Raw genomic sequence first — 27238 nt, 5'->3', positions numbered from 1 at the left:
GCTCAGCTCGTGGGATCTCGATGCCAGGTTGTGGCTCGGGGTGGTAGAGCTGTGGAGGATGGGGATCACAGCACTGCTCAGTTGTGATCCCTCAGTAGGAGCCTCAGGTACAAACAAAAGCTGCTCGTGTCAGCTGCGGTGACAAAGGCAGGAGAGGAGCAGCCTGACCTCGCGGCCACGTGCGAGCTGTCCTGGTCCTTCCTCCAGACGGGGATTTGGTACTGGGGTGGTGCCTGAGCTCAGACTGATAATTCAGGGTGTACCTAAACGTGTGAGCTTTGTCATTCTCAATGCAGAACCAGCCCGAACACCCAAATTCAAAGAGGTGTAACCACTGAATTTAGCGCTTAGTTAAATATTTGCCAGATTTCTACCATTTAAAGATAGAGCATTAATATAGGTTTGTCTGGATAAATAAAGTGCTGTGATGCTCAGGCTTGTCAAGCTCTAATTATGTAAGTGCTCGTGTTATAAATAGCTCGGTACATCTGGCAAGCTTCAGTCATCACACACGGAGTTCTCGTACGCTTTGTAGTAAAAATCTGGAGGATGATTTTGCTTCAGTATTTTTGATTCTCTTCTTGCTCTCTCTGCTGTCACCGCTCTGAGTTAATTTGGGATGGTCCAGGTCCCAGAGGTGCTCAGCACAGGCTTATGTTACGGCTCGTGATCCTTCCCGAAATCCCTAAACACAGGGATGCTCGGATGCAAGAGCTCCAGCATCGCAGCCAAGCTGCCTTCCACCTCCCGTGGCTTCGTCTTCAGCAGTCATGGGCTGTCAGGGCAGTCAGCCCTCTCCATCGTGGGGAAGGTCGTCACTGTGCTGAGAAGGCAAAGGTGCAGCCGTGGGGATGAGCCAGGCAAACAGTTCGCTTGGTCCTTTAATTTTTATCTTATTATCTCTGCCCTAATGCATGTTCTGTGCAGTAAGTCCGAGTTTTTATCCCTGCTGGCTGTACTGAGGGTGCTGGGATAGTTCAGATAACGTTGCATCGTTCTCCAAGGGAAGGTTTTGTCGCTGGGTTAAGAGGCTGGCACGTGCCTCCAAGGGGCGAGGAGGATGTCAGCACCCACTGATGAAGGCCCAGGACACCCTGGCCGTGGGTGCCTGTAGCTGCCCTCCTTCCCTCCGACTGCTTTGCTCTGCTCTGCACGTGCAGCATAAAACCAGGGCTGCTTCCAGGTCCTTCAGTTCTGCTGTGAGCTCGTATCTGTTTAATAATTGTTATTTTTTTGTAAAAGGGAAATGGGGGAAAAGTTTGGAATTTTTTATTTCTGGCTTTTTGTTACTACCAACATAATGGGCAGAAATCCTTTTTTGACCTTAAATAAAATGACAAGTCGCTGTAGGGTGCAGAACACAGAGCAAAATAAAATGGTTCCATTTTAGACTTGTTCTACCCCACTGATACAGAAAATGAGGTTAGGCTGGAGTTACTGCCGGCAGTGTAATAACCTTGCCAGTAATCTTTGTCGTATAAATTAGAGTGATGCATTTTTAATTGATGTATTTGGATGAAGGAAGGTAAAACAAGATGATTATTTCAAATAGCAAAGGGGGGGTGGGGTGTTCTCTGCATTGCTGTAATTTCGGTGGTGTGGGACAGATACCTGAAAAGTTTCATTCTTCAAAATCAGACGAAAATGGCAGCCAGCTTTACTGCCTTCAAGGAAAAAAAATCCCCATCTTCTAGAATACCGTGCCTTGTTTGTCCAGGTGAAATGTGGTGTGGTTAATGTCAGGCGTTTGCTCTGCTCTGCCCTTGTAGGGCAGCTGAGAGGAAACCCTGCGCTGCCCTCATGTGCCGAAATCCACATCGGCTCATTTTGGGCCATTTAAACCTGCTTGTTCCATGGCCACGGCTGCTGCAGCCTGCTGTGATGCTCGTTACTCCTCCAGCAGTGCCCAGCACCACGCGTGGGTCTGGCAGCTCTGTGGACGGGCCATTTGTGTTATTTTGGAGAAGTCTCTTCTGAAAATCCCACGTCACGGGATGGACAAGACTTTGACTTGCTGGAGCAGGGAGAGGGCGAGGAAGCTGTTAAATTTGGTGCTTTTCTTCCTGCGGACCAGCTGAGTGGATTTTATTGGGGTTAGGGTTGTATTTTAAAGGGAAAAAAACAGAGTTTGGCTTAGCTGAAGGCAGCACCTGTGCAGGTGGGTGGGTTTGGGCACAGGCTGCAGCTGGAGCCGGAGAGCAGCAGGGGCAGGGGCAGGGTTGGCAGCAGTGTCGTGGTGTGATTCCAGCAGGGTTTGCTTAACCAAAATGAGAAGCGTCTTGCATTCAGGCTAATTGCAGACAAAGGAGTGAGATCCCGATTCAGATGACATCCCTCCTTTACAGAAACCCTTTTCCCGTTGGCTTTGGGTCTTCGCATCGGCGTGGTGCAGAGCAGCAGGGGGCTGGTGCTGGGCACTGCTCAGCGCACGCAGCCAGCGGCTGCTGAGGGCAGGGGACGAGGCCTGAGGCTTGTTCTAGCTCAGGCGTTTCTCTGGCAGGTTTTTATGAATGAGTGAGGAATCTTTGAATTGAGCTGTAAAAATTCTGCAGCATCAATCTCCTGCGTTTTCCTGCTGCACATCGCTGTCCCCTCGCTCCATCCCATACCGCCCTTGTGACAATGGAACCGGCTCATAAACGAGAGGGCAGTGCTAAAAAAGGATTTAATTAATAAAACTTCACATCCTAAACTGACCAAAGCCCTGCCTGTGCCATTTCCTCTCTTCTGGTGCGTGTGGATGTTGGCGCACCTCCTGGAGGGCTGGCTTGTCTCTTCGTGGGGGCAGGGGTTCCTCGTGCCAGGGGTTGTCCAGCATGCTTGGTGCTGCTGCTGCTCCGGGAGCATTTGGTATTTGCAGAACCGTGGAAGTGCTCTGGTGCCCTGAGCACTTAATAAATCTTAATTTATTTCTCATCATTCACACGTGGAAACAAAAGCACAACTTTGACTTAAATCCGCAAGTATCCCTTGGATGAGAGGCTCGTGTTTCCCAGGAAAGAAGATTGATAAAAATGCTCAAGGTAAGGTGTGAGATGCCGGGAGCTGTGTCCAGCAAAGAAGGAAGAGTTCATGCCAGACTTCCCCTTTGCTGTCCTCCACGGGAGGAGTTAGGAACCATCTGCGCGTATCTTCAGGGAAACAAAGCTGCTAATGCACTGCGCACTTGATTTGCACGTTTGATTTACAGGCATATTAACTTAAATGTTTAATTTTCTGTGTTGTGGCTGTTCTAATTAAATTAATTTGCAAATTCCGTGTGTTTGCCTTTTTTCCCTTGACTTTGTTCTCTTTGACCAAAATCTTAAAGCTTAATACAGCTGCACTGGGGGGTGATTTTCTGAGAGCACCAGCCCCAGGTGCTCGGGAGGGGTGCCACATGCAGGCTTCCCAGCGGGTGAATTGCCCTCTGACCAGAAGGGAAAGCTCCAGAGGCCACTCAGCTTTGTTCACTCACAACATTTCACTGTTTGTGTACCTGCAATGGTGCTTGGCTGAGGCACAAACCACATCCGTGCATTGCTTTAGTGCCTGCTGCCTCCTGAAATGCGTGTAAGCCGCTGTTGTCGCTCACCTCTGTCCAAAATTTAAATTTCTCTCAGCTGTGCTCTCTGCTGCCTCGAAGTAATCTCAAGTAAACGTTGTTGGGGAAGCCTCACGGTTATTTGGGATGAAGCACGTAGAAGCTACGAAATGAGCTGGCTGCTGGGGAGTGCGTTGGGTCTGCAGTTTTTAATTAGCGCGCCCGCTGATCTCACGCGGTGTTGTGTGGTTCAGAAATACCTGGAAATGGCACGGCGTTGTCAGCCCGGGTGCTGAGATGTTTGCAGACCCCATCCCAAGCACATCGCCCAGCAGGACGTGAGAAAAGCCAGCGGAGCTGGAGCTGCTGATCCACGGCACGGGGCTCAGAGGTGGATGGGGATGTTTGCGCTCGTGTAGCCTGTAGGAGTGGATTGAAACACTACATCAGACGCGTATCATCAAAATAATAAAAGTATTATGAAAGCAATCAGGTATAAGTTACCCACTTGGCATGTTAGAGGTAGAATCCTCCCTCCTGTACAAGGCCAAGTGACTCTTAATTCATCCCCTGAGATTTCACGTTAAAATGTGTTCGCTGCCAGCTGACAAAAGAGTCAAGCTCAGATTTATTACACCAGCACCTGCAGTAAAAAATGACAGATGATGAAAATGTATTTAATTATCATTCAGTGCCACGTCTCTGTCTGCTTCAGTCTCGGTGCTGCAGCTGTTGGCACACACTTTATTTTAAAGTCAATGTGCTTATCTGGAGAAGAGCCTGATCTCCCTGAGTAAATTGACTTGTGGGAGAAGGAAAATGGGGAACTCTTCTGAGGAGCAGCTGAGCAAATGTGGATCTGAGCTACGTTCGCTTGTGTTAATTGCCTCATCCCTTTGACTTCACAGCAACTCCCAGCTTTGTAAGGAACATGACGTGCCCCTAAGCCCCACCAATTCCCGTTCCCTGGGGCAGCGCTGGGCTGTTTCTGGGAAGTGCTCGGCAGCCCCGCTGTGTCCGGATGGGATTTTACTGCTCAGAGAGGCGTCCTCTGGGGCTGTGGCATCCTCCTGCACCTCAGCTTTCAGAACAGTTTTTCCTCTCCCTGCCCTTAGGGGGATGTTTGCAGGCAGAAAGCTTTCAAGCCAGGGTGATAAAGTGTTCCTGCTTTTGGGGATAGCCTTTCACGAGGTCTGGTAATTCCCTGTTTTAGCAGTTCTGGCACCATCTCCATAAATCTCAGTGCAAACTGGCACGCGTTAGGATAGTCCAAAGCGATGCAGCAAACACTAAGAACCAGTTACTGGCAGAACGGGCACCCTTTCTGTATGCACATCCCCCTGGGACAGCAGCTCCTCTCCTCCCGTCCCATCCTCTGGAGCAGCAAACCCAGGGCTGCCTGCGCCCTTCGTGGCACCGCCGTGCTGCTGGGGGGGTCCTGGCCCTGCTCAGTGCCTGCGGGGCTGGGGGCACCGAGGAGGGAGGCAGCTCCTGGCCCCCCAGCACCCAGCTGGCAGGGTGCAGCTTGGTGGTGTGCAGGCAAATCTAATCAAGCAATCATTGGAGGCAGCCCTTAAAGGGGAGAGAGGTTTTGGGACCAGAATCAGGGTTTGCACCAAGGTCAGGGGAAGCAGGATGTCCTCAGGAGCTTTTCAGCGGCGCTGCAGCAGCAGGTGCTAACAAGGCCCAACTGCAGGTAGCTGCACGTTCCTCCTGCGTTAACTTTTATTGAGCATTTTATGTTTTAATACAAAGCCACATGCTGTGTGGGGAGCTTCAGTGTGTTGGGAGCGTGCAGTGTGCTTTGCAGGTGCTGTATGGGCCGTGTCGGTGTGTGCTGGTGTCAGGCATCTCAACCTGTGTGCTTCCAGCTGCTGGGGCTTCTGCCCAGCTCTGTTTCTCCCCAGTTAAGGCTCTCGGTGCTGTGCTTGCCCTTGAGGGTCTCCAGCTCCCTCCTAACACAAATCTTTGTTCTGAGAAGCGTGGGCTATTGCCCCAAAGCCTTCCCCCATCCTTCCCTTGTCCCAGTCCTTGCACTGCCCGGGGTGCAGAACAGGATCCAGGCAGCCCGAATCGCCCTGGGGTCCCCCGAAATGGAGCACATCCATGGGGCAGAGCCTGCATGCTCCCTGGAGCAGTGCTCCTGCAGCTTGGGCTGTTTGGGGGTAAAAAAGGACTTTGTAGGGGAAGCGGGACGTGCTTTGTTGGCATTGGGGCTTCAAACTTTGCTGTAGGATGCTGGTTGCCTGTGTTGGGAGCAGTAACGCGTGGATTAATAATATGCTCTGTAACTCCTAGATAACAGAAGTGTCGTGTCTGTGGAAATTGCCAAGGTAGAAAATGTTGTTTTTCATTACCGGGAATGTAGGAACACATAATGTATGCGGGCTGTTGCATAATTCACTGCTGTTGTCTGCAACCCACAGTGCTTTCCACCAAGCCCTTTAAAAACAAATCCCCATGTTAACAGGGAAGTTTGTATCGACAGGGAGGGTCCTGGGCATCCAGCCCCTGCTCTGCCTCTGTTCTCCCCCCTGCCCTATCCTTGTGGCTCCTTTTCCCCCTCGGCAGGGCTTCCCCATGCCTTGTGGGTCCGGGGCTGAGAATAATGGGGCTGAGAATAACGGTGCTGCTGCTTCAGCTGTGCCCCGAGCTTTCCTGGGCCGTGTACATGTGTTTGGTGACGCTGGCAGAAATGTAGAGTGGCAGGTAACCATCTACAGGGAGAGAGGAGGTTTCTGGGGATGGCTCTCGCCTGTAGCAGCGGGGTCTTTGTGGTGCTGTACGGAGTAATTAACTCCAGAATATCGCTGTCATATTGCTCGATAAGCCACTAATGCGAGCGTACACTTCGAGCAGAAACACCCTGCCGTGAGCTTCACTGCAGCTGACGCAGCACAACAATTAAGCGTGCGTAAAAACAGGAAGCAGGAAAGCAGAATTAACTTCTGCACAAAGGCAGACGAGCAGAGGTGAGCGTGCTGCCAGAGCAAATTACGAGTTCCTCTTTATATCCACAAGGACGCCGCCCGCCAGAAGAGTCAATTAAAAACCTGGGCAGCCTCGTGCTTTTCGTCACGAGCCACGAGAAGGACGTGAAGTGGGCAGGGTGAAGGTGCAGAGCAGCAGCAATCGGCTGCCGGCAGCATCCTGGGCACGGGGCTCTCCGCGAGCTCTGCCCCGGTGCCGCCTGTTCCCAGCAGAGCCCCTCCGGGGCAGGCAGCATAAAGACTTATTAGCGGCCGTGTCAAGATTCATTCTTGGGAACAAATTTTCTTGCGTTCGTGTTAATTATTAATTATTTGTATTATTGCATTTGTATTATTTATCGCTTGCAGTGGGTGCTAATGTCGGGGGCAGCGCAGCCTGTGCAGAAAGCAGGGGGATGTGGTGCTGGGGCATCTCCTGTCAGCTGCCCCCGGCCTTCTTGGGGGTATTCCCAGGAAATTCTCTGGGAATTTCCCCTCCTTGTGCCCTCCAGGAATTCCCCCTCCGTGTTAGCACCGGCTTTGGCTGTGCCCTGCTCCCGTCCTTGCTGCTCGCTGTTCCCAGCAGCGACCGCAGCGGGGCTGAGCCGAACGCGTGCTAAAATCCCCGAGCAATTCCAGTAAGGGTGTTGTGTGTGGCAGTGACTGTAGTTCTTAATTTTTTATAAAAGTTTTTTAAAACCGCAATAAACATCCCCCTGAGCGAGGCACTTCACGTACGCGGTGTGGGGCTGGGCCTGCGGGCTGCATCTCGAGGGTTTCCTGAATGTTTTCCTCTGCAATTTCACGCTTTGTCAGAGGTGAAGTTACTACTGGGGCTTCGTTTTCATTTGCATGGAGCCTTTGTTCACCAAACAACTCCGAAAAGGTTTTCCAGGAGGACCAAACATTTAATTCTCAGCTGCTTCCTGATGGTTGCTAAACAGGAGCTTTTAACCACCGATTCCAGCAGATTTGCAGCATATGGAGGAAGCAGCAATCAGTAGAGGTGGTCAAAAGAATTGGCCAGAAACCATCAGGAAAATCTGATTTTCATAAAGGTTAAGAGGAAAAATGAAATACTTTGCTCTTGCCAAAATCTATTTGACACCGGAGCGCTTCCTCACCTTGAAACATTGTGCTTTTAATAATAACTTTAAAAAAAAATAATGTTAAACTGGAAGTGAAGATTAGAAGGGACCTGGAAGAGAGCGGTCTCCTTGTGTCATTTCACAGGACGTTCTGCCCCCTGTGGGGCTGTGCCCCGTTAGCTGCGGGGAACAGAAATCCTACAGGGGAGCAACAGGCTAAAAAACAGGGATTTTGAGCACAACGCTCCAGGCATGTGGTGGTGGCCTCGTTCCTGCAGAGGTGGGTGCGGGAGCGTTGCTGCGGTGTGATTGACCCCTGGGTGCATCGCTGGAGACCCGTGCCGGAAAGTTTGAAATGCGTAGTAAAATTAAGCAGTTTTTAGTATTCATGAAAAATGCTTGTGACAGCCCTACCACAAGTAATGAGAAGCCACCTGCAGTTCAGAGCAGTACTTGATAATGCTGTAATTAGATTTGAGATGCAAAAAAGCTCATTAAAATTAAATAACATATTTGTCACTGTTTTAAGAGGTACAGATTGCCTAGAACCATGCTGGTCTCTTGACCTTGAGTGTTTTGCTGTAGTCCTTGCTGTTGAGAACGTGAAAATAATGGCAGGGATTCTTCAGCGCGTTCTGCAAGTGGTTTTGTTGTAGGGGCGTTGGTGCAAGGAGGAGAAATCCTCACCCATCCGCCCGTGGTGCTGTCCATCGTGCCGTTCCCACCTGGTTGGGGTTGGTGCAAAAACCTTTCTTGGTTTTATCCCCCCTGCAGTGAGGTTGCTCAGAGGGTCGCCCTGCGCCCCGGGGTGGGCCTGAGCTCGGCAAAAAGTGCATCAGAGGGGGAAGGCACGGGCATTTGTGGGCAGTGGGCTGTCAGCACCCAGGCTTCCAGGTGTGTGTCCCCTGCAGAGTGATGTCAAACACCACCAAAACACCCCCAAAATGCAGCAAACGGGGAGGTGGGGAGTGTCGGGGGGAGAGGGGAGGAAAGCTTGTGATAAGAGGAGAAAATCGCTCCGTGTAATGGCTTTTCCTCCTTGCGAGTGTGAATTGCAAATGCAAATCTACTCGGGTTGTGGATGTGTGCAATGCAGAAACACAGGCTTGCAAAGACATTTATCTCCATCTCTTCAATTTTTGATGAAATACAATAAAACGTGTTTTAAATCCCCTTCCTCCCTCCTCCTGCCCAGAAAGGGATGCGCGAAGCTGTAACAGTGTCTATTAACAAGGCTGTAATTTTCTAAAATTAATTTTTAATGACTAATTTGTCTTGTTTTCGGATGCTTTATACAACACCTATTGTTTAAAGCACATTTATTTCTCAACAATGTCACGGTGAAGGAGAAGCGCGTTGTTTCAGGATCTCCTGCTAAAACATCTCTGGCTGCTTTGCTCTCTCCTCGTCCTGCAGCTGGGTGAGTGGCTGTCACGATTAAGGCAGAGCTGTCCTGGGGGCGACCTTCCCCAAGGCCAGGCACAAGCAGCAGCATCCCAACGGGGAGCAGCCTTGCCCTGGTGAGATGCTGCCCCCACTCTTTTATCACAGCAGTGTTTTATCTGTGGTCACAAATAAAAGTCGGAGCGCCCAGTAAAGCAAATCCTCGACCTCTCTGAACTCAAACAGAACCAGAGTCAGAGCAGTCGGTGGTGTTACCTGCCAGCAGGCGTGTGCTGGAGTTTCCTTGGCAAAGCTTTTCCCCCAGGGGACTGTGTGGGCAGCGGGACGAGGCACAGCTCCTGGGGTCGCTGCTGAAGATGCTCAGCAGGGACAGGGAGCTCGCCCTGTGAAGCCTCTGCTCCATCCGTGCCTCGAGGAGGTTTGTGGAGCCTTGCAGCCGATGTTCCTGTCAGCAGAGCTGCAGGAGGAGCTCGCTGGTGCCTGCTGGAGGTTGGGAGCGTTCTTCTTGCTTTTTGTGGCCAGGCTGTAAGCATGGAACTACTAAAAGCTCTGTTAATTCACAATATCTGGGGTCTGTTAGTAATGAGCTTCTCCTTCCAGATGCACAAAAGCATCGGACAGGCCCACCCCAGCAGCTCTGCTGAGCTCCAGGGCTGCAGGCGCTCTGCTCTTGTTGCTGTCCCTGCATTTTGCTGCATCACGGCTTGGCAGGAGCACGCCGGGGGAGGCTGGGATTTCCCTTGCATTCACCCCAAAACGGGGCAGAGGTCAGCACCAGTGGCTGCTGCCAAGCACAGAAGTGCCCTCGCTTGGGTCCCTGGCCGGGCTGTCCTCCCTCCTGCTGCTGCACCACGCACTGCCCTTCCCCTCCTGAAACTCCAGCCAAGCCAGGGCTTTCCCTGCAACAGCCTTTGTGCGTGGAGAGAAGAATTTTTAAAAAAAACACCCTTTGATTTGCTCTGTCTATCCACATCCCCGATGTGCATCTTCCTCCCCAAAGGCGCCGTGTCCCCCTCCTCTCCCTCCAGCCTCGCTCATGGGGACCCCGAGCGGGGGCGAGCGGATGCCCTGGGGGTGATGAAGGGGCGGTGAAAGCGTCTGCTGGGAGGGGAGGCACAGCTGTGGGTTTTTCTTCCTCCCCCTCACTCTGTGAGTAATTACGTGTGGGTGTCTTAGAGTGGGAGTATTTACAGATACTCTGTATTTTTGGAGTGTGGAAATTTTCCCTTTGTAGCACTCCAGCTATGAAAGGTAATAAAGGTACAGTGTGTGCCATCCTCTCACGGCTTTTAATGCAACTTTAATTAGAAATGACAATGGGATGTTAGAAAAATTGTAGGAGAATTTTCCTTTTCAAAGGGGTTTCTAGAGGAATTGTAGTACCGGTAATGCTTGTGAGCACAGTGACTCAGGTAATTTTACTTTATGGTTAATTGAAAAGACACTGCTTATTATTAGACCCTCAGTGAGATTTTTATATCGCTGGTTGCTGTTAGGGCGACTCTCCCCTCTGCAGGGCCCTTACAAGCAAAGAGCCACAAAAAAATAACACACCTTGGGCTGGTGAACATCTGGGCAACTTTCCTCCTGGAGCTGGGGGAACAGGGCAAGCTCAGGGTTTTCCTTCCCAATAATAAACTCTCCAGTGTGTGCTTCAAAACACACAGGAACCTTCCCTGGCTCATGGGGAGCGCTGTGCTGCAGGAGCAGCCCCATCCCCAGGGAGTGGGGTCAGCTGCGTGCTCTTGTGTTTGTATGGGAACCCCCCAAACGGGCATACATCACCGTGCCATATTGCCAGATGAAATGGAGAGCAGATTTTGCTCAGGAGCGAAGAGGAGCTGGGGCTGTGGGTCCCTCTGCAGCACCATCCCCAGGCGGGGTGCCTGGGGAGGCAGAGGGCTCCATGGGGTTCCTCGGTGCGGGGCTTTATGGCCCCTTGGGCTCCTGCTTGGCCCTGTGCTGGTCCCTTAAGGTGGTCTCCAGCAGCTTTGGAGGAAAAAAAAAACATTTAGTCTGTGTGGTTATACTGAGAAATCTACTGGAAGAGTAAACCCTGGGTAAACATCCTCAATTTGCTGCCTCCTGAAATAGAGCAGCTTTTAGAATTTCAAGCCACAATTTGTATTCAAATGAAGGTCATTTGAAAGGTGTAACATAGTAAACAGCCATTATTTCATTTTGATAGTGGTACTAAAATTATAGTGTTGGTTGAATTATTTTAGTATAGGACCATTACCATCTCCCTAAAACACTTATAGGAATTTTTATATCAGTGCTGCAGTCCTGAAATTAGAGGAAAATTAAAAATCACACGGCTGTGGTAGTGAAGTAATTTTTGGAGAGCATGCCTTCATTTTATTGTATGTTCTTTTTCCCTCGATTCTCTGCCAAAAGAGAGATGCACATCTTCTGTCTGGGGCTGCTGCTGACAGATTGCTGCTGCTGTTTCTCTCCCATTTACTACAATGATACATTTCTGCTTTGACTGCAAATTGCATTAGGATAGCATCCTCATCCCTGCAGCAGACGCCGTGCTGCGCATTGCTCAGCAGCTCCTGCCCGCGTGCTCATTGTGCGCCGCTGCTCATGGCTGGAGAATAACGCATTTATTATCAGCGACACCTCAAAAGTTATCAGTCTTCCCTGGAAAAAGTGTAATGCAAAGCAGTAGAGGCAGGAAAAAGGATGGCAAAATACTAGAGGGAAGCGTTGGGGAGCTTTTGTAAATCTGCAGGTGAGTGCTGAGCTGGGAAGCGGAGCCGGTGGATATATGGCTCGCCAAGGAGGATGCGGAGCAAGCAGGAGCTGCGCTGTCGGTCCTTGCAGGGCTGCGCCCTTCTCCTTCCCTGCTTTAGCACGACCGAGGTGCTGCCAAGCAGGGAACCTGTGCGGGGAATCAGGGTGCTGGGCAGGCAGTGCCCTCCTCGCATCCCATGGGTGCTGCGGGCTCAGCACCCAGGAGCCCTCGTCCTGCAGCAGCTCCCACTGGCTCGAGCCTCGAGTGTGGAAATGCCGGCTGTTGGCTTCCGTGCTTCAAAGTGGATGCGTTTTGGTGCACCTCCTGCTAAGCAAGGTTTCCTGGAACATTTGGCCTCCAAAGCACTTGGCAGCAGTGACCCTGGGCGTTTGTCCTGCTGTGCCATGAGGTGTCTGGGTGCTGTCTGCCCGTCTCCGTCTCCTCTCTGAATCCCATTCCCTGACCACCAGCAGCCAGGGGCTGCTTTCAGGCAGGCAGACCCGGCCACTTGTTGGGGGTCAGCAGAGACTTCCACCGAAGTGATGAAGTTGTGCCCCCAACCCAAAGTTTGGCAAGCCCTGGGCAGGGGCACTGCTGTGTTCCGCCGTGCGTCCTGGCTCCGTGGCCCGAAGGTGAGCGTTGGTGCAATTGGGCACAGCACCCACCTGTGCTTGTTTCCAGCACGGCGTTTCTGTACCTGCAGGAGGTATCCAAGGGGCTCGGAGAAAGCAGAATTGATCTGTCTTCTGGGCTGAGAACGAATCCCCAAGAACAAATTCCTGCACAACAAAGAGCCACGAGGGGACTGTGCCTGTCCGTGTATCATGATAGAAACGCAGCTTTGCTGTGATTAGCTCTCATAAATATGCCAGCCACTTTCAGGTAACTCAGGACTGGTCTGGGATGGTGGATGGATTGAGGGGCATTAAAACAATACTCACGAGAAGCTGAATTCTTAAGAAAATCAGAATCTTCTTTTCAAATTTAGGGGTTGACCTGCGTGGCTTAGTTTCCATGCCGTGCTGGTCTGCGTCGGTTGCTCGATATCCTCCTTGGTAGGGTGCCCGGCGCTCTCAGCCCATGGTAAAGCCGTGAGGGTTCACGTCTCTGAGAGGCAGGGAAAAAAATGTTTCTAGGAGTTGGTGTTTGCACATGCCTAGGGACGGCGTTGGTGCTGTGACATCGCCTGACTTCAGCGCTCGTCGTCATCGTGTTCTATCTGAAAAATCCTCGTGTAGGGGGGTAGCTGTGCGCTTAAAATCTCTGCATTTATTTTCTTTTAGGAATACGTGTAATAAAGCTTCAAGTTAATAGAATGAAAATAATTTCTACAATAACAGTTCCAGCAAATCTGAGCGTTGCCGGGTGAAGGTGGCTAGACAGAGTAAGGCAATTACGTCTATTATTAGTAGCACAGTGGAAGGATTGATGTACAATGGGCTGCGCGTAAGCAGAAGCCGTCAGACGTGAACTAAATTTTAATAGTGAAATTCTCATAGATTATAGCTCCCTTCATTAACATTTTCACACTTCGCTGACTAACAAATGAGGAAAAGGGCTTTCTGTACCAGTGGATTTATAATGCTCTGAATATACTCTATACCTCTGTATGTGCCAAAGCTTAATCTCCCCTAACCTACGGCTGCTGGAGGATTAACTCTTTCTGCTTCAAATACCGCCTTTCGTACAACGCGTTGCTCGCTCAGAGCAGCAGGAGCAGAGCTGGGCACTGCCATGGTTAGGTTGTTCCGTGGGAAGTCTCCTGGGTTTACTGCTCTGGGCACTGTGAAGCAGTGTGGGCAGCTTGGAGAGGCCCCGGCCATTACTTGTGCCGGCGGTGTCCCTGGTCAAAGCCACAGCTCTTGGGTCTGGATGTGCATTTTTTTTCCCTTCGTGACATTTTGGGATTCGAATGTAGTCACCGCCTTGCATAGAGAAGCTCAAGGGATTTTTGTTGTTTTTAAAACTCGATTCCCGTCTGAAAGTGGCACAGTTCACGTGAGATGGGTGAGAGACCTTGAGGACCCATTGCAGGGCACAGTGTTCTTTGCATGCTGACATGAGGGGAGGTTCTGGGTTGCATCTCTCACCCAGGTGCATCAGGAGGTGCCTTGCACCCTCTTCATGCACCTCGGACAAGGGCTGACCCAGCGCTGCCCAGCTGAGCCCAGCAGCTTTTGGGGAGCAGCCCGGTGTTGGTGGCCCCACTGCAATGCCCCTGGTGTGGGCACGACCACTGCCAGTGCCCCAGGGGGAGCTTGGCTTCACCGCACCGAACGGCTCCCGTCGAAACCTTCCTTCCCGTGCTGCACGCTGCAAATTAACAGTCTGACTCGCACACAATGAAAAGCCAAGTATCGTACAAAGTAATAGTTCTTAGGTGGTGGAGACGCAGATGGAAACTCATTTAATGACCTACAGCTCCCAGAATAGATTCTGAAGGCTGTGCAATTACCCTGGAAAAGCCCAGAAGAAACAACAGCGTTCCTCAGCCTCTGCGAGAGACGGAGGCTTGATGGAGCCTATTGTTAGGAGGAGAGAGAAAAAAGCAGTTTGAAACGAGTGTCAATTTAACGTAAATATCCAGCAGGATTTTGCAGAGGGATCTGTAGCAAAATGTGGCTGTGCGCGTGCAGGTTGTGTGGAGGCTGGCTCCGAGAGGTGCCAAGCACACCCGGGGGTCCCTTTAGGGCTGGATGTGGCCCCCCTGTGCTCGAGGCCACCAAGACACTCGGTGCCGTGCCTGCGGCGTGGTTATGTTCGAGCAGAAAGGACTGCGTGTTTTTTATGGAAGGGAAAAAAAGCAGATGTTCTGTGAGTATTTTTAGTGAAAATCTTTATTGGCGATAAGCTGATTCTCAATAAAAAGAAGGAATATTGTGCAAATAAAACTCGCCTTAATCTATAACTCCCCAAATAATTTAAGATGCAAAATTTCTATTTTCTAGCTGTATCTCTGGAGAAGTTCAGAGTCTTTATGATCTCTGACCTGTTACTGCCTGGATTTCAGGGTTTTAGTTACAGGAGGAGGATGCTGTTGGTCATACACTGGACAGAGCATAATAAACTTGTCAAGTCCAGAAATTTTGCTGCTTTCCCTATTACGCAGAAACCCATGCAAACGAGATGTGACTGGGGAGGAGCCGTCCTGCACCATGGCGTGCTGCCTCCTCTTCCTCAGCCTGGCCGTGCCCTGTCTGACCCTTGGTGCACGGGGCTGCGCCAAGGATTACCTGAGGCTTAACGTAACATGATAAATCTCCCAGAGTTAAAAAGGTTGCTATAAAGAGAAGACGAGGAGTGATCTTCTGTGTACGCCAGGGATCAGATGAAAAATAATCGGCTTAATGTGCGGCGGAGGAGACGTAAGTGAGATACGAAGAGAAATGTCCCAAGCGGGGAGGGTGCTTCGGCAGCGGATCGGAAGACTCCAGGACAAAGATCCCCACGACCTCATGGAGATTTGGGAGCAAAGGCCAGCCAAATGCCAGTGAATGGTGGCCTCGCTCCCCTTGCAGGTGTCTGGGCCAGGAGGCCTCCAGCTTTCCATGCCAAGACCACTGGGGCAGGGCAGCCCCCATGGAGCTGTGCCGCCGGGACAGGATGCCCTCGGAGATGAGCATCGCGACCTGTTCCGTGTTTATTATGGGCAAGGATTTGCCTAACGGAGAATTTAGATTAATAACGTTCAGCCTGGAGAAGTAATTTCCTTTGAGAAAGCGATTTACATGCACTCTGCCAAAAAGAGCCGTCACCGCTCTCTCTTGTCGTGTCAGCTCAAATAATGAAGTTGAAAATAACATGGAAGGTTAATAGGTCCTACTTATCTCCTTAGAGCCGAGAAGGAAGATTTACAGTGTGCAGTCTGTTTTGCATATTTCCATTGGAAATTGAAAGGTTTTTCCCAGACGAGATTTATGAGGACTCCCGGTTAAAGGGTGTCTGCTCTGTTACTGCTCCCCGCGGAGGCTGTAAACCTCTCCATCCTGGGAGATGTTTGCAAGCCTAAGAGGGAGCCACGTTTCCCTGGGTCGCTGACCAAGGACTTTTTTGGATGCCAGAGCTCACGCAATAATTATTTTTAACCGGCTACATCTACCTTAAGCGCAGAAGTTCATACGTTTGTGGCTGCTACACAGCGGTTAAAAATGGCTTGAAGCGTCCAGGGTTTTCCCCTGGAGCTATCTGTTGAATACTAATGAAAAGTAGAGGCTGCAAACTTGTCTTTGTCTTGAGATGCAGTAAGAGCAGTGGCACGTGGCCGTAAGGGCTCTGCGGCTTGTGGGGCTGCCCCTGGGTCTGCTTTTAGTCCGCCACCCTCTGGGCTGTGGGATCTGCCAAAAAGCGACAGGTTCTGACATAAATCAGAGTGTATTTTGTTCTGTATAAATGCCTGGGGAAGATGATCTACGTTATGATCTTTAGGACTGGGAGCTGCCAAACTGTACTCGTCTGTTAGCCAGAACGTGTTCCCTCGGTTAGAAACAGCACTGACCTTGTCACAACTAGTGAGGACGCTGCTGTGTTAGCTTTCAGTAATGCTGGAAATAACTTCAGCCTCCCCTGTAATTGCACCTTTTTTTTTTTTTCCCACTTTAAGAACATGTCTGGCTTACGTATGGATGATAATAGCATGCGCAGGAGGGGACGATTCTCAGGCATTAGAGCCCCATCACTTCAAATTACGTTTATTAAATTCCCCAAGGACTCACGGCACGGTATGGACTGCTGCAGGAGTTATGTCATTTTTAAATAGCAAAGCTATCTATAAGTTACAGCAATAGGAAAAAAAAAAAAAAAAAGGCTCTGAAATTCTACTTTCCTCCTCTCGCTTAGCTTAAAAGGGCCAAGAAGCTGCTCCTCGGGCTGGATGCTGGGGGTTCTGGTAAGCGGGCAGATGCAAGCTGCAGTCGGTGATCTCCCTCTCCCCATGTCTCTGGTTCCAAAGTGTTCCCCAGAGCCCGGTTCAGACAGACATGGAGCCGCAGCAGCTGTCCTCACTGCTCACTTAAAACACCTCGAGAGTCCCTGGCAAGCCTGGAGGGGAAGGGGAGGGCGGCTGCACCCCCCAGCAGCTGCCTTGGGGCTGGCTCGGTGCCGCGGGGGTGCTCGGGGCACCCAGCCCCAGGCAGAGCGCAGCTCTCCCCAACCCCGCTGCTGTGTGGGATGGATCTGTGTGGATCACAGTTTTTTTTCAGGCATGTAGTCACCCCGAAAATAGCTTTCCAGCTGTTATTTCTTCCATCAGATTCACGTTTGAGCCCTCGGTAGGTTGTTGGGCTCTTCCGCACTGGCAGTGAAATAAACTTGAAAGAAATTAAAAAAAAATTAAAAAGAAAAAAAAAGAACATTCCTTCTCGATGATTTAAATTGCATAGTGCATTGAAGCCCACTTAAAAGAATAACTCCAAAAGGGAAAGAATTTTTAATAAATGTTCTGTCTAGCACAAACTGTAAAATATTCATTTAAGTTGGTTATTTCACATTACTGAGTAAGTGCAAGAAGAATGAAATTTCTGAACAGCTTAAGGTACAGTTCAGTAATAAAACGAGCCATTTAATGAATGAAATATTTAAAATAATTTGCATACATTAAGTGATGGAATACAGCGTGTAACAAATGTAACTGGAGTTGGAGAGTAGAGCTGAGAACTAAATAGAAATTCCTCGGTGCAAATCTGACCGGGAGAAGCTTCCCTTCGCAGCAGGGGAACGAAGCATGAGGCAGGCTGTGATTTGCACCCACAGGCATCAGGCTGTGCCCTGACATCCCTGGGCACCCTGGAGGGCCGGCTGCATTTGCTGTGGAAGGGTCCTGCAGGAGCAGAGGCTGCACCTTGCAGTCCCGTGCCCCTGAGCTGGGTCCCTGGAGCGAGCATCGCACCCCGAACGCCCCGGCTAGGAAACAGAGACCCTCCGATCTCCAGTGTTGCTAAAAGTGGTCAAGGGGAAGCATCACTTCTGCTGCTTTTCCTGCTCCTTAAAGCTCCCGGTGCTCCTGAACTCTTTTTAATCAAATGCTGTTAAAATGCATGTGAGAAGCTGGGAGATCTCAGCCTGCCAGAGGGCTCTCTTGGCAGCACAGCGCTCGGTGCCAGACACAATGATTTGGGAGCTCCCCTGTTCCAAAGGAATCCAGGAGACCTCTGACAACAATTACGTGCAAATCTCACCAAAACAAGGCTTCCCTGAGAGTCAAACCCCACTGTGGATCTGTGAGGGGAGGATTTGGGGCTTCTTGAAAGGAGAGAGTACGTTTCTCTTCCAAAATGCAGGTTCTCAGGTGGAGCCTCTCTCCTGGGAGAAGAGAGGTAACTGAGGTGGGGGGGTGCATGGGGGATTCTCTCTTTCTTTTTTCCATCTACTGTGGGTGAAGCAGAATGGAAATGGTTCGGCTGGAAGGAACCTACAAGGGCCCGAGCCCTGCTGCCTCGATGGGGATCCCCAGCGTTCTGCATTTGTCTGGCTTCGTTTGTTTTTCTTTTCTTTTTTTTTTTTTTTTTTTTTTTGAGAAAAAAAAGCTTTCTAAACCTAGCCAGTTCTGTACTGCACACGCATTTAGGAGCCTGTTCTCTCATTGACGTGGGCTTTGTAACTGAGTTGTTCTAATGGATGCTGAGCATGCATGTTGTGTCCTGGCGAGCAGGGATCCCTGAGCTGGCATTTCTTTAGAACGATTACAAGGTAAATTGGGGCCAGTTAAGGCAGCAAAATCCACAGGAAGGGAAAATAAAAGGTAAACCTTGATACTTCCCCCATAAAAATAGAGAAAACATTAACAGGCATTAGGTGACCAAGTAATTTGTTCTCAGCAGGTCACTTCAGGAGGAGGTAGCTGCTAATTTATATGTGCCCATAAATTGCAGTTCATAATCAAAACAGTGGCAGGGTTGGATTCTCAATTATGTCCAATTAATACCGGATTTTCAGTTAGTTTTCCATAACTTAAGTGCACTTTAATTCATTAAATTCTCTTTCTTCTTCTCCGTAAGTGGCTACCATTCTGGAAACTATATAGTGAAATTAAGTGTCCCAGGGAGTAAAAGAAAATCTGCCTTTAAAATAATTATCCAGTGACTAATGTATTCTGCCTTGACAGCTGGTTATATATACATGTAACCTTCTGAAAGTCATCGCATCAGCCCTGAACTCCCTGTAGTGCTCCCAGGTCCAGCTTTGCTCACATGGCAGTTGAGCGCTGCTGAAGGGACAGAAACCTGGCTCTGAAGGTCTTGCTTTCAGCCTGGCTGAAGGCAGGCGTGCTAGCGCCGTGTGTTATCCCATTTCAGCCCCGGCAGCAGCATCCTGGTTATAAACCAAAACCACAGATGGCTTCTGTTTCATCAGGCACACAACATGAAACTGTCCTGGGGTAGGGCAGGGGTGGCCGCCTGGTCACAGTGGGCGCTGGATGGGCTATCAGGTCTTCTGTGGTCATAGCCCTTCTGAAAAGGACAGCCTGTAGCTGGTAGCCTGTCTTTACAGGTGAGCTTTTTATATCTGGCCCGTCTTGATTTGCTCTTATTTCGCCCTTTTTTGTTCTGAGGGTGTTTTGTGTGAACAGGTGACCGGGTGTACCGCATGCGATGTTCCAGGTAAAACAGCACCACTGGATCACCTGAAGGCACTCCGTTGTTTTATTACTTCATCCCATTCCTTTTGCAGTTTGACTCCTTCTCTGTAACCCCCCAGCACGCTGAGCAGAGGTCTCTCTCGTGCTGCATGCACCGATGCTCTGATGATCTGAGATCACCTGGAGGTGATGCCATTAACTCAGAACCTTGCAGGCTCTCTGAATAATGCATGTTCCTCTTCCAGTGCATGTTACTTTGCATTTTTTTCCAACAACATACTTTGTTTCTCTCGTGTTGATCATTCACCCAGCTGGTTTTGCAGTCTGTCCAATGCTGACTCGGAAATGCCTTTTGTCACATTTAAATTTCATCTCGGTGCTCGCTTTCCTCAAAGGTTGTTGGTAAATATTAAGCAATATGGGATGTAGATGGCAGCGTAATTCTAAAAGGAGTTAGGGAATCTCCGTGTAGCTGGGAATACAAATCTCAGTGTCAAAAAAACCTCTCAGGAAAGCTGCATGTGTAAAGTTAGAGAAGAACCACTCAGCTCACCACTGGCCCAGAAGGCTGGGGGGTCCCTGGGAGGCCCCCGTTCTGTCTTTGTGCGGTCCCGTGTCACTGCTGCAGTCATTTGTGTGAGGACCAGGTACCATTTGGGATAGTGCTTGAGAGCGTGGTGTGTAAATTTTAAAATTTAGATAAATATTTTAAATAACTTATGAAATTAACACGTTACCGTGGGCATGAAACAGGCGCTTGGATGAGCATTCAGGGTCCCCTCTCAGCAGCTGGATTTCGAGTACCTTAAAAGAGGGAGGGATATTTTCATCTGTGCTGTAGATTTGCCTTGACAGCATGTTAAAGTCAATATTATCGTAAAACCATTCCGCTTTTATAGCAGGCAATTTTGTTTTTGTTGGAAATACATTGTTTGATTTCTAGAGCCATTCATTTACAGGATCAAGGCTTCAAATTGGAGCCAATTAGGTCTCAGAGTTGCTTTTAAAAAGCTTTTTCAAAAACCAAGAGCTTAAAGGTTAAAACTCGGTGAAATAAGCAGATAGCCGGCTGAAAGCTCCGAGGACAGATGCGTGAATAGCCTGCACGGACGCTGCTGCTTATGGCTGAGTTTATACTTCAATGGCTATTGCCAACGAGAGCGTCAAAGTGTGTGGTCACACGTGAGCTTCAATAACAAGGGTGAGTAGGAACCCTGCCAGAAAATCACGAGCAGGGTGCTGCATTTCTTTGTCCCCCAGTGCTGTGCCACGAGGCCGGGCACAGGGTGCGGGTTGGTGCCTCTGGCCCAGGCTCAGTTCCCTCTGCCCTGTGCCAGGAGCTGCCTGTGTCGTGGCTGTCTCCTCTTCTGTATTTCCAAAGAGATGTGTCAGCATCCTTGTTTTTTTTAAAAAATAATAAATTTCCTCAGTAAATAGAGCTTTCAAACAGCTGCCACCCTAAAAGCAGTGCCTGCCCCAGTCCAGCAGGACGTGCAGGACACCGCTCATCGTGCTGCAGGCTGGCTACGAGGTGATGGCAAGGGCTGGGCTGCCCCTCTGCAGATAGAGCCGGGTAATTTGCTTTAATTTTGGAGGGCTGAGCTTCCAAGCAGCCACGAGGAAAAGCTGATGGCTGCATCCATGCAGGTAGGGCGTGTTGCCCACAATGAGCAGAGCACGCAGTGAACAGCAGGGTGTCGGTGTTCCCAGCAGTGCTCCTCAGAACTGCAGGTGTCCCCTACTGCAGAAATGCTTCTCCTTTCCTCACGAGTGTTTCCTCATAAGTGAGGAATGAATCTCAGGTCTCTGAAAATAACTTGCAAAGAATTTATAGTTCCCCGATGTTGCTTTGGTTTTTACGCTGTTTACATTCTGTTCTAAAATATCAAATAATTCAGTTGCTGGGTGAGTTTTCAGCGCGGGTAGTATTGAATGAAAAATAGATGGCAGCAACCATTCCGTCTAGGGGGTCAGTTCTGCTGTGACTATCCAAGACTAATGGCACAGGATTAATAATACAGGCTTGTTTAATATTCATGGCCTGCTACTTATGTAGACCAGAAATATTTTCACTTTTATGCCCCGCACAAAGCTGTGAAGGGAGGACAGTTTCATTGCAGCTGTGAGTGTAATGAGTTGCACAGGAACTGATCCTGTGCATTAATCAGCATTTGTTAGCTGTTTCTAGAAACTTGACCTATCGTTCCCATTACTGCTAAGAATCCGCTGATTTACTAGATTAGATTTGGCATGTACATGCAGGACTTGAAAACCACAGCCTAGCAGCACTAGCTAGGAATTGGAAATTGCAGCCAGATTCTAATACTCATTTTTCATAGTTTTTTCATTTTAAACCTGAAGTAAGTAACAGTTAAAAGAAGGAGGAAGAACTTAATGAGCCATGAACACTAAAAATGAGGAAAGAGAGCCTAACATTTAGATTTACAACACAATTTACTGGATTACCAGGAATATGGAAGAAGATAGAATGGAGCTCAGAAGTACATGCACACACTTAGAGGTACAGGCTCATAAAATACAGGTTTCCCAATATGTTGTTTTTCCTGGCAGCTCATCTTATCTTCTGAGCATGAGACACCGGCGTGTGCACCGACCGCAGACATACGTGCGAAGCGAGGCAGCAGCGGGATGCTCAGCGGAGCACCCTGCCTGCAGGAGGGGACCTGGGGAAGCTTCACTTTGCCTTTCTTTAAAATTCAGAGATTATATTAATGTGCTAGAGGAAGTGGAACTGTAATCTGGAGTTTGGACAGGGAAGTGCAAGCAGTCAGAGAGAATAAAAAAAATGAATATACCAATTTAAAACAAACAAACAAGATTCAGGTGGAAGTTGCGGCATTAGCACACGCTGAGGTGTGAGGCACCGATGGAAGCTGATAGCTGGGGAGCAGCATTGCTTTATTCCAAGGGGCAAGTGGGAGGTGGGCATGGAGTTGGTCTGGGGCTGGTACGTGTTGCTAAAGCTTTGCGTTGGCTGAGTGAGAACTTCATCGGGGCGCTCATCATCCCTGTCAGACAAAACATGTGGAACAGGAAACGTTTGGTCCTGGGCAAACCGAAAACACATGAGGGGGCTTGGCGAGGAGAATCAAAGAGCTAAACCAGCCTCATTCTGCTCTGGGGAGGAATTGCTGGGGATCTCTTGTCACGGAGGGGCCTCGGCAGGGCTGCAGCCGCCTCGTCCTGCCCGACAGAAGAAAGGCGCGTTTCTTAATTAGCTCTGTAATGAGATCGTTTATAACATTTTAGGTAATAATACCAACAGTTTCAAAAGGTCTTTTTCATCCCATTGACGCTCTGTTTTTTGTTTGAGATTTATTTGGATTAATTGTGTAGGTGTTCGGGAAAAAGAACAAATACCTGCTGATATTTGATTTTATTCACGCAGCGGTGTGATGAAGAAAAATGGCAGCAGAAGGCCCTAAACTCTATTATATTGTCTCTGGGAAGATTTGTGAGGGATATTTGGGTCCTAAAAATAGCATTTTGCACTTATCACTGCAGTCAACTGAAGAATTTTCATGTCTGTGTATGGAGGTGATCTGAGAAGGCTTTAGCTCACAGGAGCAGCCAAGTCGCTTGTGGTAAAATACAGAGGAGTTGCTTCTTTGCACTGCTTCAGCTTTTTATGTCCGTGAATGTTGCTCTGCAAGAAGCTTTTGATTTCTGCTAGAAGACAGGTCGGTGGCCTGTGAGCAACGAGTAATTAATTTACATAAATATTTGACGAGAGTTCTTCTGGTGAAGTTTTCCCTCCTGTTGACTCCTGTATTAATACAGGTTTGCCTTCCATTTAGCTGGTTTTGTTGTTTGAAGCAGCAATCCAAGGCTGTGCACTCTTGCCACAAAACTGCGTCTGGTGATGTAGTAGCCACCATCTCTACAAAGGCAATCACAAGCCTATAGTCTCTCATAGGCCCTCTTCCTTTTAGGACCTTGAATACTTAATAAAATATTTGGGAATTGTATCAGCATGCTCCATGGCTTCATTTGAAGAACTTTTCATCAACTTTCATAGGTTTCATTTTGCTTAGCTGTGGTGCTGCATATACTGCAATGCTCAAGGTTTTATCAATACATTTTTTTCTGTTCCCAGGTATGAAACATAAAATAAGAATGATAGTGGCTAGCTTTGGTAAATTTTATTTATTTTGAAGTTTGAATGTTGTTTACACTATGATATAGGGGCATTTATGTGATATTTACATAGCCCCTTAGAGACCTTGAAGAATCTCCCATGTTAACAATACAAGAGAAAAAAAACCATTAAATAGTCATTTAAGGTAAAGTTACTGCATTATTTAGATAGGTGCTTAGGAGAAGGGAGGTCCTTGCTCATCCATCTTATGGAGGGCAGGAGAGGGGTGTACAAATGATGAAAGTAACGGCATCCAGGATGACATTTTCCACGAATTAAGATTTGGACCTAGGCTGGAGAGGACTGCTGAATTCAGTGTGAATTCGGGGCAGCTCTGCTTAATCAGAGTGCAGTATAGAAGGTAAAGATGTACCAACTATTTCTGTTTCCAAATTTCTTTGCTTTGTGGCTGTCTGACCAGCATCATCATTCTAACACAGTTTTTATCATGATTTAATATGTATCTTTTAAGAAGGATTTTAATTCCCTGTTTGAAATAAGAAAACGCCATAAATCAGACACAGAATCTTTTAACATTTACAGTTTTAAATGAATTCCTGTTGAGAGTCTCTTAAGCCAGATTTATATCTGATTTTGCATTGAACTGTGTCGTTATGTGGGACTGAAAAACTCTTACAAAATTAGGCGTAATGCAAAAACATGCTGAAAAGACAGTTCTGCAGAAATGTGGAACATTATTATGTTAGAGAATATTGGAGTGAAGAATACGCAGAAAGGGACAATTACCATAGATATTTTCCTTCTAATGAACCTTGCACAATTCTTTGGTGCGAGGGTTTGCTGATGTCTCCTTGCAGGAAAAAAGGCGAGCTGAGAAAGCAGGGATAATTCACCTCGTCTGGAACTTGAGCCTACCTGCGTCGCCGGGAAGAGCCAGAGGCAGAGAGGGGACGAGCCGTGCTGGGCTGAGACCCCAGGCTGTGGGCAGGAGTGGCCTTGCTGGCTGGGGCTGGAGGGGCCACGTGCATGGCCCTGGCCCTGTTAGCAAGGTGCCTGTGGCCGTGTCCCTTGTCCCCAGGGAGGTTGATTTCTGACCTTGAAGCAAGTGGCCTGTGGCCAGCTGGGTTTGCTGGGGGCTGCGGGGAGGCCTCCCCCAGGAGGCAGCATCCACGCCGCGGCCTGCATTGCCCGGCGGGTGCCTGCTGCTTCTGGAGCCGCTAGGGGTGGCTGAGCTGTGAGGGAGCCTGCCTGCTTCTGTGCCCTCAGAGGGTAGGAGCTTAGAGGTCATTTGGTTTGGTTTGGTTTTACTGTGATGCTAAGAGACTCCCAGAGCTCCCTTATGGACTGTGGGGACTCGTTTACTCCTGGATCACTCTGTTGGGGTTAAGAAACCCTTGTAAAGGAAAGAAGTTGTGTCGATGGTGTTGTATACACAGGAATCACTCCAAAAGCTCCAACGCGTGTGCTGTGTGTTGGAGAAGTACAAAGCTGAGTCTTGGTGTATGTTCAGAACCGGGGAAGTATCTAGAAAGTACATTTAAATACCTACTTGTAAAAACATCTCTCAGCTTCCCATAAATAAACCTTCGTTTCATGAGGTCGCATACTCTTCTACATTTATTGCTGTTAATGAAAAGTCTATAACAAGCTTGAGGATTATGAGAGCAATACCTTGATTCTGGAGATGGAATTGCCTTTCACCAGAAAATGTGCCTGTTTGTATTGACAGAAGTTAATGTAAATAGCTTTGCAGTTTTCCCTTTCTAAAGATATCCTCTGATATCTGCTATTGGATTGTTCCATTGATAGGGGTTTGGCTTTAAGCACTTCTTTAGCTGCAACAAATTCATGCTTTCCATTAAAAAATGGAAATCAAGTGAGTTTGAATTCTTCCAATTGAGATAGAAAATAAAAAGTTAAACTTAGTGCATTTGCTGATGATGTGGTACTTAAACCTGAATAAAGTAGGGAAAAAGATTAATTTAATAACACGGACACTGCCTGAAGTATTGCTTCAGTTACTGCTCATGCAACTTAATTTAACGTCGCTGTTGTACTGAAAAAGCCAAAAGAGCTAAATATTCTCACTTTGTCTTCCTTGGTTGAAGAAGATGATAAAAATACGAAGTACTGACTAAAAGATGCTTAAAAACATAGCCCAAATTCCTTAGCGGGGAAAGAATTTGAGAGAGGTGGAGGGGAAAGGAAGCTCCCTGCTCGCTGTATTGAGCGTGGCATTGTGGTCTTTGGTGGAGATCCCTTGTGTGGGGTCCCAGCCCAAAACCTCCTCGCTAGGTTTTGGCCCAGGCTCCCCCAAAGGTTGCCAGGGGTTTAGGTGTATCCCAGCCCTTCGTCAGCCCCAAGTTTGCTGGAGCAAGCAGTGCCCTGAAGGACATCTCACCGACATGCCACCATCTCACAAAACGTGCAGTGGTCAGATCCTGAGCAGTTTAATAACTGCTTCGTGCTTATTCTGGCAGTCAGGTGGAGCCAGACCTGGTTGTTCAGCCACTCTTCCAGGCTGCTGAAGAGGAATCTGGTTTGCAGTACTGAGGTGAATAGTGACAGCAAGTGGACAATCCCCGTGTTCCTTTAAATCACAGGGCTTAGTCTAAGGTCACTTAGACTAATAATAATAATAAAATAATCATGTAATGATCTGTGGGTGTTTTCCAGTAACTAGAGATTGAGCATTATTTAATATCACTCTGTTTTTCTGACTATCCCTTAATTTAAGACTTAAATTGAAGATAAAATCTATCTTAATCCTATTAGGCATTGACTGATTCGAGGTCTGATTTTGCTAATACTTGTGACTAACTGTGCTTCTGAGACAAGTGATTCAGGACAACCATTGCTAACTGTGTTTGTGCAGAGTTGTATTCATGCTATCATGAAGACCCATTATATATTTAAGCTTGCTGTTATCTGTGTGCACGTGCTTCTGGCAGGTAAAATTGATCAAATCTTGTTCAACCCAATGACTTTTACCAACAACTTATTGAATGGTGTTTTTCCTTCTTTTCATGTTTTGTAGAGAAAATTCCTATTTTATTCAAGTTTCGTCATTCTAGGCCTGGCTTTGAACATTAAGCATTTAAGTTGTCCACTTGCTATTTAAATGTTTAAGAGGGAGCGAGGAGGGCTAATCACTTCGTGGTCTGACCACGCTGCCCTACAAGAAAATGCCTGTCGACTTAGTTTAATTCAGAGCTGATCCCTCCAAATCTGCTCAGCTCAATCAGTGCTCTCCTTGTAGTGATAAACATCTCCAGCAATTCCTCAATTTAAAATTTTAATGAAAAGTACAGCAGACAAGGCTGTGTGTTGGAAAAGGGTCTGTGAAAACGGTCTAAACTGGACTGTGTAAACCCAGGATTGCTAGAAACTGTCCATGCTTTTCAAACAGCATCCTGCATGTGTGGGGCAGCCCACCCTCACCCAGGCAGGATGGTGGGAGCGGTGAGGAGGACCCTGTGGAGCTGACCGGGTCCATCCCATCGGGGCTTGCTTGGGAAAGCTGGTGTTGTCCAGGGCGCTGAGTTTGAAGACCCATTCCTGACCCATGGGGAATATTCCTCGTGCACTTCTGTTGTAGCAGCAGTGGAAAGACTGCAAGCCTTTAGCAGCACTGCTCTGGAAATATGCTGGCATGCCTGGAAGTGCTGCATGGGCATGCCGTGGGGCACGTTTAGCTGAACGCATCGCGTTCTCCATTTCCATGCAGTCCCTCTGGCAGTTTCGATGTAGACGTAGAACCTGTTGTGGCTGGGCTGGGGAGGGGATGAGGGCCTGGTTGCGTGCGCTCCTGTCTCTTCTCA

General features: G+C 48.6%; 1 protein-coding gene across 11 annotated transcripts in view; it reads left to right on the top strand.

Moving 5' to 3' along the window:
• Positions 1–27238, top strand: part of CAMTA1 (calmodulin binding transcription activator 1) — a 323903-nt gene that overhangs the window by 47683 nt on the left and 248982 nt on the right. Inside the window, exon 1 of one of the 11 annotated variants that reach the window (XM_068658403.1) lies at positions 5167–5219. The exons of the other annotated variants lie outside the window; for them this stretch is intronic. The gene's annotated coding sequence lies outside the window, so the exon portion shown is untranslated. Of the gene's footprint in view, positions 1–5166; positions 5220–27238 lie in introns of those variants that run through there. 11 annotated transcript variants of the gene reach the window in all.

The sequence above is a fragment of the Anas acuta genome, chromosome 22 (assembly GCF_963932015.1).
Source record: "Anas acuta chromosome 22, bAnaAcu1.1, whole genome shotgun sequence".
In the NCBI taxonomy this organism is placed as follows: Eukaryota; Metazoa; Chordata; class Aves; order Anseriformes; family Anatidae; genus Anas; species Anas acuta.
This window is presented reverse-complemented; position numbering and strand designations above follow the sequence as displayed.